The sequence below is a fragment of the Camelus ferus genome, chromosome 5 (assembly GCF_009834535.1).
Source record: "Camelus ferus isolate YT-003-E chromosome 5, BCGSAC_Cfer_1.0, whole genome shotgun sequence".
Lineage (NCBI taxonomy): Eukaryota > Metazoa > Chordata > Mammalia > Artiodactyla > Camelidae > Camelus > Camelus ferus.
The window spans coordinates 34945803-34958100 of NC_045700.1; the positions used below are offsets into that span (position 1 = coordinate 34945803).

The following is a 12298-nucleotide window of genomic DNA, read 5'->3' on the forward strand; positions in this document are numbered from 1 at the left end:
GCTGAACTCTGAGAAGAGAGAAAATAATTTTCAGTTCTTCCTTCCATAGAGTGGAAATCATTGTTATGAAAAACAGTACTCAGCAATTAGGGTGATGTTAAAAAAAAAACAAACAAACCTGAAATGTTCTCTTCTTCCTATTTTTTGGAGACAGAGGAAATGATACTCGAGAGGACAGACTACAGAGATGGAGGGATTACCTACAGAGGGCGTGAGACTGTGGTTGGTGCATTAGAGGAATTGAAAAAAAGAACCGTGTATCACTGTATCCATAGCAGCAAACAACAAAACCCACTTTCCTAGTTTAAGAAGGAAAGCGATCTATTAAAGGGTGTTAGGTAGTTCCTAGAATTTCTGGGAGGGTCAAAACAGCAGTGTTTGAGGCTATCCAATGAGGGAAAAGGCTCAACCGTCACCAGGACACTGCTTCCCTGAGGACCCGCTGCAGCTCTGCTAGTCCCATGAAGCTTTGCTCACATCACCTACCCGGAGTGCTGGATGCTAGAAGCTATGCAGTATGGTAACGCATGTTACCCAGAATTATTGTGGTGCTCATTTCACAATGCATACAAATATTAAAACATTATGTTGTACACCTTAAACTAATATAATGTTATATATCTATTATACCTTAATTTTAAAAGGAAGAAAAAGAAGGCAGAGGAGGGGATGATGAAGACATGCTGGCTGGCAGAACTAGCTGGAAAAAAATAATACACACAGGCAGACCTTGGAGATATTGTGCATTTGGTTCCAGACCACCACAAGAAAACAAATATGGAAATAAAGCGAGTTGCACAAATTTTTTGGTTTCCCAATGCATATACAAGTTATGTTTGTACTATACTGTAGTCTATTTAAGTGTGCAATAGCATTATGTCTAAAAAAATGTTCATACCTTAATTGTAAAATACTTTCTTGCTTAAAAAAAAAAAGGCTAACCATCATCTGGGCCTTCAGTGAGTCATAATCTTTCTGCTGGTGGAGGGTCTTGCCTCAAAGTTGATGGCTGTTGACTGATCAGGGTGGTTGCTGAAGGTTGGGGTGGCTGTGGCAATTTCTTAAAATAAGACAATGAAGTTTGCTGCATCTACTGACTCTTCCTTTCACAAAGAATTTGTCTGTAGCATGCAATGCTGTTTGATGCCAGTTTACATACAGAACTTCTTTCAACATTGGAGTCGGTCCTCCCAAAATATGCTACCTCTTTACCAACTAAGTTTATGTAATATTCTAGATCCTTTGCGGTTATTTCAACTGTCTTCAGAGCATCTTCACCAACAGTAGTTTCCATCTCAAGAAACCACTTTCTTTGCTCATCCCTAAGAAGCAACTCAGATACATCTTCAGGCTCCACTTTCAATTCCTGTCTTCTTGCTATCTCTACCACATCTATAGTTACATTTTCACTGAGTTTTAAACCCCTAAAAGTCATTTATGAGGGCGGAGATCAACTTCTTCCAAACTCCTGCTAAAGTTGGTTATTTCTACCTCCTCCATGAATCACAAATGTCCTTCATGGCATCTAGAATGGTGAATCTTTTCCAGAAGATTTTCAATTTACTTTGCCTGGATCCATCAGAGGAATCACTAGCTATGGCAGTTACAGCCTTACCAAATGTATTTCTTAAATAATAAGACTTGAAAGGTGAAATTACTCCTTGATCCATGAGTTGCAGAATGGATATTGTGTTTGCAGGCATGAAAACAACATGAATCTTCTTGTACATCTCCATCAGAGCCCTTGGGTGACCAGATGCATTATCAATGAGGGGTAATATTTTGAAAGGAATCATTTTTTTTCTGAGCAGTAGATCTCAACAGTGGGCTCAAGTATTCAGAAAAGCGTGTTGTAAACAGATGTGCTGTCATCCAGGCTTTGTTGTTCCATACATAGAGCACAGCAGAGTAGATTGAACATAACTCTTAGGATCCAAGAATATTCAAAATGGTAAGTGAGCACTGGCTTCAACTTAAAGTCATCAGCTGCATTAGTCCCTAACAAGAGAGTCAGCCTGTCCTTGGAAGCTAGGCATTACTTTTTCCTCTATAGCTATGAAAGTCCTAGATGGCATCTTCTTCCAACAGAAGGCTATTTCGCCTACACTGAAAATCTCTTTAGTGGAGCCACTAAAACTGTGCCCCATAGAGTTAACAGAAGCTAATAACTAATAGAAATTGTCTTAAAGAATAACAGATAAAGGAACAGTTTGTTAAAACCCCTTTGCTTGAAACTATCCTCAATGATTAAGTTCACTTTAGTTTTGTTTTTTTTTTCCTTTGTCCTTTTCTTAAATTGCATACCATTCTGACTTCACCAGCCCGGTTGTTTTACAGGAACTTGGAGTCAGCCCCTGCCCAGTGAGAGCTGGCTGGGGGCTGGATGGGACCACTGACCCTAAAACGGGACCTGGACAGGTGTCCCATAAATGGTCTTTTGACATCAGAAAGCTGGAAAACTCCACCCTCAGGTCATGCTAAGTGCCTCCATTTTGATCATGCAGAAACGTAACCCAGACGTGCCTGCACAGAACACCGATTACCTCACTGTCTTCCCTACCTCCATTCACCTTTCCCCATGCCTGAGACCACCCTGCTTATCCCATAAATACTCCAATTCCCCCAGCAGATCTGAGCCTTGCTCTCCGAACTCACTTGGCTGCCTTGTGAATAAATTCTCTGCCGTAAACCTCAGCATCTCAGCCTTTGACTTGCAGTACATCTGGCAAATGGACCTGGTTTGATACCACCACCTTTATTAATTAGCTAGGCCTCCTGGAAAACTTGCCACAGCTTCTACATCAGCACTGGCTGCCTCACCTTGCATTTATGGAGACAGCCTCTTTCCTTAAACCTCATGAACCAACCTTTGCTAGCTTCAAACTTTCCTTCTGTGGCTTCCTCACCTCTCTCAGCCTTAACAGAATTGAAGAAAGCTAGGGCCTGGCTCTGGATTAGGCTTTGGCTTAACGGAATGTTGTGACAGTTTTGATCTTCTATCCAGACCACCAAAACTTGCTCTATATCAGCAATAAGGCTGTTTTGCTTTATAACGTGTATGTTCACTGGAGCAGCATTTTTAGCACCACACTCTAACCCACTGAGCTAACCGGCCGAGCTAGGAGTAGCACTTTTAATTTCCTTCAAGAACTTTTCCTTTGCATTCACAACTTGGCTAACTACTTGGCATAAGAGATCAACTTTTGACCTTTCTCAGCTTTTGACATGTCTTCCTCACTAAGCTTGATCATTTCTAGCTTATGATTTAAAGTGGGAGACATGTAAGTCTTCCCTTCACTTGAACACTTAGAAACCACTGTAGGGTTATTAACTGGCCTAATTCAATATTGTGTCATGGGGAATAGGGAGGCCCAAGAAGAGGAAGAGAGATAGGGAATGACTGGTTGGTGGAGCAGTCAGAACACACATAACGCTTATCAAGTTTGCTGTCTTATAAGGGTAAGGTTAGTGGTGCTTCAAAATAATTACAATAGTAACATCAAAGATCACTGATCACAGATCTCCATAACAAATATAATAATAAAAAATTTGAAACATTGTATTATAGAAATGTGACAAAGACACAAAGTGAGCAAATATTGCACATATAGTGCTAAATAACAGACTTGCTTGACGCAGTGTTGCTGCAAACTTTCAATTTGTTAAAAAAAAAATGCAATACCTGTGAAGTGCAATAAAGCAAAGCACAGTGAAATGAGGTATGCCTGTAATTTAAATAAGTAAATAAAAGCTATGCAGCCATTATACCTCCAGCTGAAAGCCTCCACTACTACCCTTGACAGGAAATGGATTCTTGCTTTCTCCCATAGCGCTCTTATGAATGAAGTTGCAAATGGGTGCATTTTATTGCCAAATAATATAGCATGAGAGGCTGGAGAAATTGAGAACCTACCTTCTACTCTGGGAGATTGATGCATAATGTGAGATATTGCCCAACTGTAAGAATGGTGTGACTAGGAAGCCACAAATCATGGCAACTATCCTCCATTGGCAGTATGGGTCCAGTGTTGGAGCTAGGCAACAGCTAGAAAGGCAACAGCTCTTGACAGATTAGGTATTACAAGTGAGAGAGGGGAGCATGGTATCATGAGTGACAATCAGATTTTAGATTTGCATAATATGATGGATGGTGGTACCATAACTTTGATAGGGTGGGCTTGAGGGAGGAAGATGTTTAGTGTAAGAAAGGCAAGTAGGATTAAGAGTTTAGTTTGAGGGACACTGGGAAGATGACAGCAGAAGTGGCAGAGTTTTTTAATCTTTTCAAATTAGCCTGTAAAAAGAAACAAAGATAAACAGGACATAAAGCCCAAAACCATGGAGATAATCTTCAATAGTAGGTGACAAGATATTGCCACTGAAAAATATGAATGGGTAAGGAGTAATCACTGACAGTTACAAGACTTGAATGTACCTTCTTTGCAGGACAGAGGAAATCAAGGAGTATCAGATGGACCTAAGAACCCTAAAAGAGCCAAGAAATATTCACTGAGAACTTCAGCTAAAACTGAGAGGAGTTTTGCACTCTTTAATAATAAATGAGTATAGGAGTTTATAGTAAAGTCTGAAGGAACTCAAAAATCTGGGCCCCATGAATTCCTAGACTATAAGTCAAAACTTACTTCTAGGACAAAACCCCACAATAATGAAACTTCAGCAAAGAGAATACAAAGTAAGCAGCACAGGAACAACAGAATCAAAGGAAATAGCAGGTCCAGATAAAAGTAGAGGAAGACATATCTCCAGAAAATAAGCTGCCAAATTTTTTGAACATTGTGCAAATACAACAAGAGAAAAAACTCTCACTGTGAAGTTAGAAGAAATATCTTAAGTCACAACCACTTCTGAAAGTTAAGAAAAGTTCAAGTATAAATGAGTAAAGAAAAAATCAGATCTTAACATTAACATGAAAAAAAGAGATAAAGAAGCAGAATAACATCCCTACAGATAAATGAACACCAGAGAGAAAATTATAACCTAAAAGTAAAATTATAACCTAAAAGTTAACAAAATATGAAAATGGTACAAAATATGAAAGAACATTAATCAGAATTAGGAAAACTCAAAATTAGATGATACAGCCTCAGGAAAAATTATAAGCAAAAGAAAAACATTTCAGAATGAGGTTAACTACAGGGAATAATTCAAAAAAGGCCAAAGGATTTGAATGGGCATTTCTCCAAAGATCTACAAATGGTCAATAAGCACAAAGATTCTCAACATCACTAATCATTAGGTAAACGTGAATCAAAACCACAAGATATCAATTCATATCCATTAGGATGGCTGCTAAAAAATAACACTAATCATTAGAGAAATGCAAATCAAAACTACAATGAGGTATCACTTCACACTAGGCAGAATGGCAATCATCAAAAAGTCTACAAATAATAAATACTGGAGAGGGTGTGGAGAAAGGGGAACCCTCCTGCACTATTGCTGGGAATGTAAATTGGTACAGCCAGTATGGAAAACAGCATGGAGGTTCCTTAAAAACTAAAAGTAGAATTACCATATGATCTAGCAATCCCACTCCTGGGCATATCTGGAAAAGACAAAAACTCTTAAGTTGAAAAGATATATGCAACCCAATGTTCACAGCACTATTTACAACAGCCAAGATCTGAAAGCTACCTAAATGTCCACTGACAGAAGAATGGATAAAGAAGATGTGGTGTGTGTATATATGTATATGGAGTATTACTCAGCCATAAAAAGAATAAAATAATGCCATTTGCAGCAACATGGATGGACCTAGAGATGATCATACTAAGTGAAGTAAGTCAGACAGACAGAGGCAAATATAATATGGTATCACTTATATGTGGAATCTAAAAAGTGATACAAATGAACTTACTTAAAAAGCAGAAATAGACTCACAGACATGGAAAATGAACTTACAGTTACCACAAGTGAAAGAGGGGAGAGGGATAAATTAGGAGTTTGGGATTAAAAGATATACACTACTATATATAAAATAGATAAACAACAAGGACCTACTGTATACCATAGGGAACTATATTCAATATCTTGTAATAATCTATAGTGGAAAAGAACCTGAAAAAGAATATATATATATATGTATATACACACACACATATATGAATCATTTTGCTGTACACTTGAAATTAACACTGTAAATCAACCATACTTCAATTAAAAAAAAATAACAAGCATATAGAGCTGGAGAGGACATGGAGAATTTGGAACCCTTGTGCACTGCTGTTGGGAATGTAAAAAGGTATAGCTGCTGTGTACAAAACAGTTTGTTACTCAAAAAATTAAATACAGAATTACCATATCATCCAGTGGTTCCCACTTTTGGGTATATATTCAAAAGAACTGAAAGCAGGAGCATGAACAGATATTTGTACACCAATATTCACAGCAGCCTTATTCATGATAGCCAAAAGGTGGAAACAAACTGCATGTTCACTGAGACATGAACAAAATGTGGTTTTAAAAAGTGGTATATACAAACAGTGGAATATTATTCAGCCTTAAAAAAGAATGAAATTTTGACACATGCAACAACATGGATAAACCTTGAGAGCATGATGGTAAGTGAAATAAACCATTCACAAAAGAACAAATACTACATAATTTGACTTATATGAAGTACCTAAAATAGGCAAACTCATAGAAACAGAAAGTGAATAGTGGTTACTAGTGGCTGGGGGAGGGAAGAGTTTTTGTTTAAAGAATTTTATTTTGTGGTAATGAAATGGTTAGGAAGACAGATAGGAGTTATGGTCACATAATAACGTGAATGTCTGAAATTATTTTCAAATAAAAAGTTTTTTAAAAACCTAAGAAAAATAAAGAGATCAAGAGGATTCAAGAGAAAGTGATAAAGACTATGAACAAAGCAGATTCAATACAGTATAACAGCAGAACAGGAGTTCCTGGGGGCAAAAATAAAAAGGGAGCATAACAAATACTAAAAATTATAATTTAAAAAACATCCTAAAATGATATCAAATTTATATTGTGAAAGGGAATAGTACAATGGTTATACTGATCCAGAATGGCCAACATCAAGATAAAGTCCAGTACAACTACTGTATAATAAGAAAAAAATTTCCTTGGTGTAATCAGGCAAAGGATCAAGTGATCATCAGGGAAATTAAAATCAGATTATAACCAGCATTTTAAATAGCCTTTTGACATTTTATGCTAAGGAAAGAATATGCAAATAAGGTATTTCTCTTTTTTTTAATTGTTATTGAAGTATAGTCAGTTTACAATGTTCTATCAATTTCTGGTGTACAGCATGATGTTTCAGTCATACATATACACATATATATATTGGTTTTCATAATCTTTTTCAGTATAAGTTACTACAAGCTACTGAATATAGTTCCCTGAGCTGTACAGAAGAAACTTGTTTATCTATTTTATATATAGTAGTTAATATCTGTAAATCTCAAACTCCCAATTTATCCTGTCACATCCTTTTCGCTCCTGTTAACCGTAAGTTTGTTTTCTATGTCTGTGAGTCTGTTTCTGTTTTGTGAATAAGTTTGTGCTTTTTTGATTTTTTGTTTTTTTAGATTACACATTTGGTGATACCTCATTCTCTTTCTGGCTTATTTCACTTAGAATGACGATCTCCAGGTCCATCCATGCTGCTGCAAATTGTATTATTTTAAATAAGATATTTCATATCCAGGCAAAACTGACTTCCATCTACAAAGACATCTGACAAATTTATCAACATTCAAGAATTCAGAAATTATTATTTCCATGAATAATTCCTAAAGAGTATTCTAGAAAACAGACAACCTAAATGACAAGAAAAACTGAAAGACTGGTGGCAATCAGTAAATATATGTTTATTTATAGAACGAAGATTAAATTAGGGCTAAAAGGGAGAGAATATAATATTTGTATAATCTTTGACAATATACATATAGGACAACTATAACAAAAGGAAAAAGAATAGAAATTGCATAAACATTTTTATTATTTGTTTTTATCAAGTTGGTATTTTTATTCTAAGACTGTTGTGTGTAAAATGTGAGATAATGAAGTTACTGAATTATTGACATCATATTCTAATTCTAACATTGTTGCCAAGGAATGTGAGCAGCCTCTAAAAGTTGGAAAAGGCCAAGAAACAGATATTTCACTAGAGTCTCCAGATGGGAATGCAGCTCTGTTGACATCTTGATTTTAGCCCAGTGAGACCCAAGTCAGACTTCTGACCTTCAGAACAATAAGATAATAAATTTGTATTGTTTAAGCCACTAGATTTGTGATAATTTATTACAACAGCAATGTAAAATTAACAAACTCCAACCAAGAACCATACAGGCCCAGTCAACCCACAAAACCATGAGAGCCAGTAAAAAAAAATTGTAGTTTTGAACCACTAAATTTTGTTAAAAAGCAATAAATAACTGGAATAGTAAGGAATTTATCAAGTCTATTAGGTTGTCTTTAAAGAATCCATGAGCCAAACTGAAAAGACTTCCACTGGGTAAGGAGGGGATCATCTGAGCAGCCATAAGGATAATACTTCAACAGACTGAAACATCAAATAACTTTAAATCCATGACTTCATACAGATGCAACAAAAATTATCACCTTGGATGATGTTGGAAAGCCAACTCATTATTTTGAAAAGTGATATGGAAAAAAAGGACTCAATCACTTAGCTTACTTTTTTCATACTACCAAATATCAGAAGAGGAAATTTTTTCTTTATATAAGGTTTCCAATTAATAAAGGAAGGAGAGATTGAATTATAGCATTTCTATCATGTAATCTATAATTGGTGAATCTAAGCATTGAAAATTAGTGGCAGCTAAAATTTCCAAGAAAAAGACTCAATTATACTTCAATTTAAAAAAACACATAAAATAACACAACATTGCAAATCAAATATACTTCAGGAAAAAAAGGCTCAAACAGATTTTATATATATATAATATATATATATCTCCTGATAAAAGAACATAAAACCACAATTAAGGGGTCTTGGGGAAAAAAAAAACCTGAATCTGAATCTGATATAGCCTCTAAATTCAATTACCAATTTATAGCACACGCAAAGAACAGAGGACAGAGGAACACATTACACTGCACAAGGAGGACACAGTAAAAAAACCCAACATAGGAGATTCGACAACAATTTACACTTATTTATTCAAACGAATACATTTCAAGAGAAAAAACAAGGATGGAGAGGGAGGCCTATAGATTAAAAGACATTCAGATATAATTTAAAAGCTGAAACTAAAATATAGTATTTAAGGATCTTCCCTTGCGTGATTCAATAATGAAGAGAAGACAGCTAAAAGGTCTAATCCTGGAGCTCTCCAACACAGAGATCACTGGGGATGGAGGAATCAGCAAAAAGAATGAAGAATGACTAAAGGAGTAGGAGGTAAAGCAGATGGGTGTCACAGAAGCCATGGGGAGAACATGTTCAAGGTAGGGTAGTTGTCAACAGAGTTAAATGCTGCCTTGAAGTCAGTAAGATGAAGACTGAAAATGGTCATCAAATTTGTCGACATGGAGTTCACGGGTGACCTTGCTAAAAACAGTGTCAGTGGAGGGTGAGGCAAAGCTAACACAGAATGAGTGACAGTAGCTAGAAAGCGAGAAGACACCAAATATCTACCAGCAACTCTTCCAAGAAGTTTACCTAAGAAGAGGAGCAGAGAAATAGCCTGGTAGCTAGAAGAAAACACGGGGTTAACGGAGATTGACTTTTAAAGTGCGATTTATTCCAGCATATGTGTATGCTAAGGGAGAACTTGAGGATATGGGAGAGAAAGAGTATAGCCAATAAGAGAAATTGTTGTGGAACCACAAGGGAATGAAATCCAAATCGCAAGGATTGGTGTTTGAAAGAGAGTTGCGCCCTCTGCTAGAGGAAGCAAAATTTTAAATGCAGACTTGAGTTTATCTGTAGATTTGGTGGTGCGGATGTGAGGGACCTCCTACCAGATGGATTACTTTCTTCCCGTTTATTTTGAAGCAATCCCATCACCCTCAAAGATGTGGAGTTGAATCAGGCTATACCATTTATTAACCATGGGATTCAAGGTAGTGGTTTCCAATTTTTTTTTTTTTGGATCATTACCCATTAAGAAATATATTTTTTGTTGTAAACAACTATATACACAGACATGGATAAGTGAAATCAAATTTCATGCCACAGTGCTTATTCCTATTGGGTAAGTACTTTTTTTCCTCCTTTTTAATGCCACTTGACAAACTGGATTGGCAAGAGCCTAAGTAAAGCAGAGCACAAGGGTTGCGGGGGAAGATACCTATTCTGTGCCAGGGTAAATATGACTCCCAGACAGTGACTGTGCCTGCTATCTCAGAAATTCCTGTAAATTAGAGATATTAAACTTTTTAGCCAGTCTCTGACTTATTTCTGATGTACTCATATACTAAGAAATTAAACTTTTAATAATTTGCTTTCTTAACGTTCTTTGTTCAGTTTGCTGGGAATTTATAGCATTGACATATAATATATAAAACACTTGTGTACACTTTAAAGAATAATTAGAATCATACAATCACTATCCTAGTTAAGCAAAAATATTTCCAGTAACTTGGAATTTCCCACCTCCATCTATCTCCCTACCCCTGAGAGGTGATCATTACCTTGATTTCAGTGTTCAGCATATTCTTGTTTTCCCCAATTGTTTCACCACCTACGTATGTATCCCTAAACAATATAGGTTAGTTTGGCCTGTTTTTGTACTTTAGATAAATTAAACACAACCCAGTGTGTATACTTCTACATCTGGCTCTTTTCACTAAATATTATGTCCCTGTTCATTTTTTTTCATTTTCATTGCTATGTGCAATTTCATATTATGAATATATACCATAATGCTGATATCCATTCTACTGTTGATGAGCATTTGGCTTGTTTTCATTTGGGAATGCCAGTCTACGTCTCCTTATACACACATGAAGGGGCTTCTCAAGGGCATGTAACCAGGAGTAGAACAGCTGGATCAAGGTGTATGAATAGCCTCAACCTTACCAGGTAAGTCCAAATGTGCAGTTTACATTCTGTCACCAATGGAAACTTCCTGCTGTTCTGTGTCATTGTTTCTTGATATTGTCAGATTTGGGGGGGTATTATTACCAAACGGTGGGCACACATTGGTATTTTATTGGGGGTTTTAATTGGCATTTCCATCTTTTCATATGTTTATTAGCCTTCTGGATTTCAGATTGCTTTTATTTTGTGTCATCTAAAAAAACACTGGTCAGGACTCACTAGATTGATTTAATGACCCACAGTTTGAAAAACAACTGACCAAGGATATATTTCACTTTTCTGAATCTATTTTCTTATCTGTAAAATGGGGATGACAACCTCATAAGGTTGTTACAATGGTCAAACAAGACATTGCACGTGAAGTACATATATGGTGCTGAGCACACAGTTTGTGTTTAATGATTGGTAACTATTACTAACACTATTTTTAAAAACAAATAAAATTAATAAGTTTGGGCATAGCCAACATCTAGGCTGCTGCCCAGGTCTCAACTAGTATTTTCATCACAACCACAAGTACCTACTCTACAGTTCTCAAAATGGTGGCACTACCTCCTGCTGTGTGTCAGCAGCTACTGGTATTTGTGTGTTTGGAAATAGTAAAAAAAAATATGTTTGAATACTTGTATTTGTGTGATTGTTTAGAAACAGTAAAAAATTTATGCTTAAGTTTTATTTGAAACACTTCTTTTCTATAAAATCATCTAGATACTTAGTAGATAACGTGGAAATTTCAATAGCATTCCACATTTTAAAACATTCCTTCCAAAAACCCATACAAATACATTTTTCCAAGCCAGAAGAGATATTCCTATGCTTGAAATGCTACTTCTAATTTCTAATTTATTCTTACAGGCTAATTTGCAAAATGAAATTGTTTGCATGATTGGTTTGCAGTAAACATGGTATACCAAATTGGTTTCTAAATTTAGAGAAAGGTTGAGTCTCTTCTTATAATCAAGAAATAATAGCAGTATTAATGATAATGAAACTTCCATAATTAAAAAGTCACATTCTGAAATAACAAGAAGAAATGAACATTAGTAGGTAGCAGCAACATAAACTGTAATTCTTGCAAATAGTTATTTTGAACTCTTTTTATGGGAAAATGCAACTTACTAAATGATAATATATGTACCATACGTGTCATCATTAAGTGCCATAGTCTTTGGAGAATTTAGTACTATTAAACGTAACAGTTTACTGGAGATCGTCATTCTAAGTGAAGTAAGGCAGAAAGAG

General features: G+C 35.9%; 1 protein-coding gene across 8 annotated transcripts in view; it reads right to left on the bottom strand.

The window, feature by feature from the left end:
* CCDC148 (coiled-coil domain containing 148) overlaps window positions 1–12298 on the bottom strand; it is a 308196-nt gene that overhangs the window by 99048 nt on the left and 196850 nt on the right. The gene's annotated exons all lie outside the window — the stretch shown is intronic.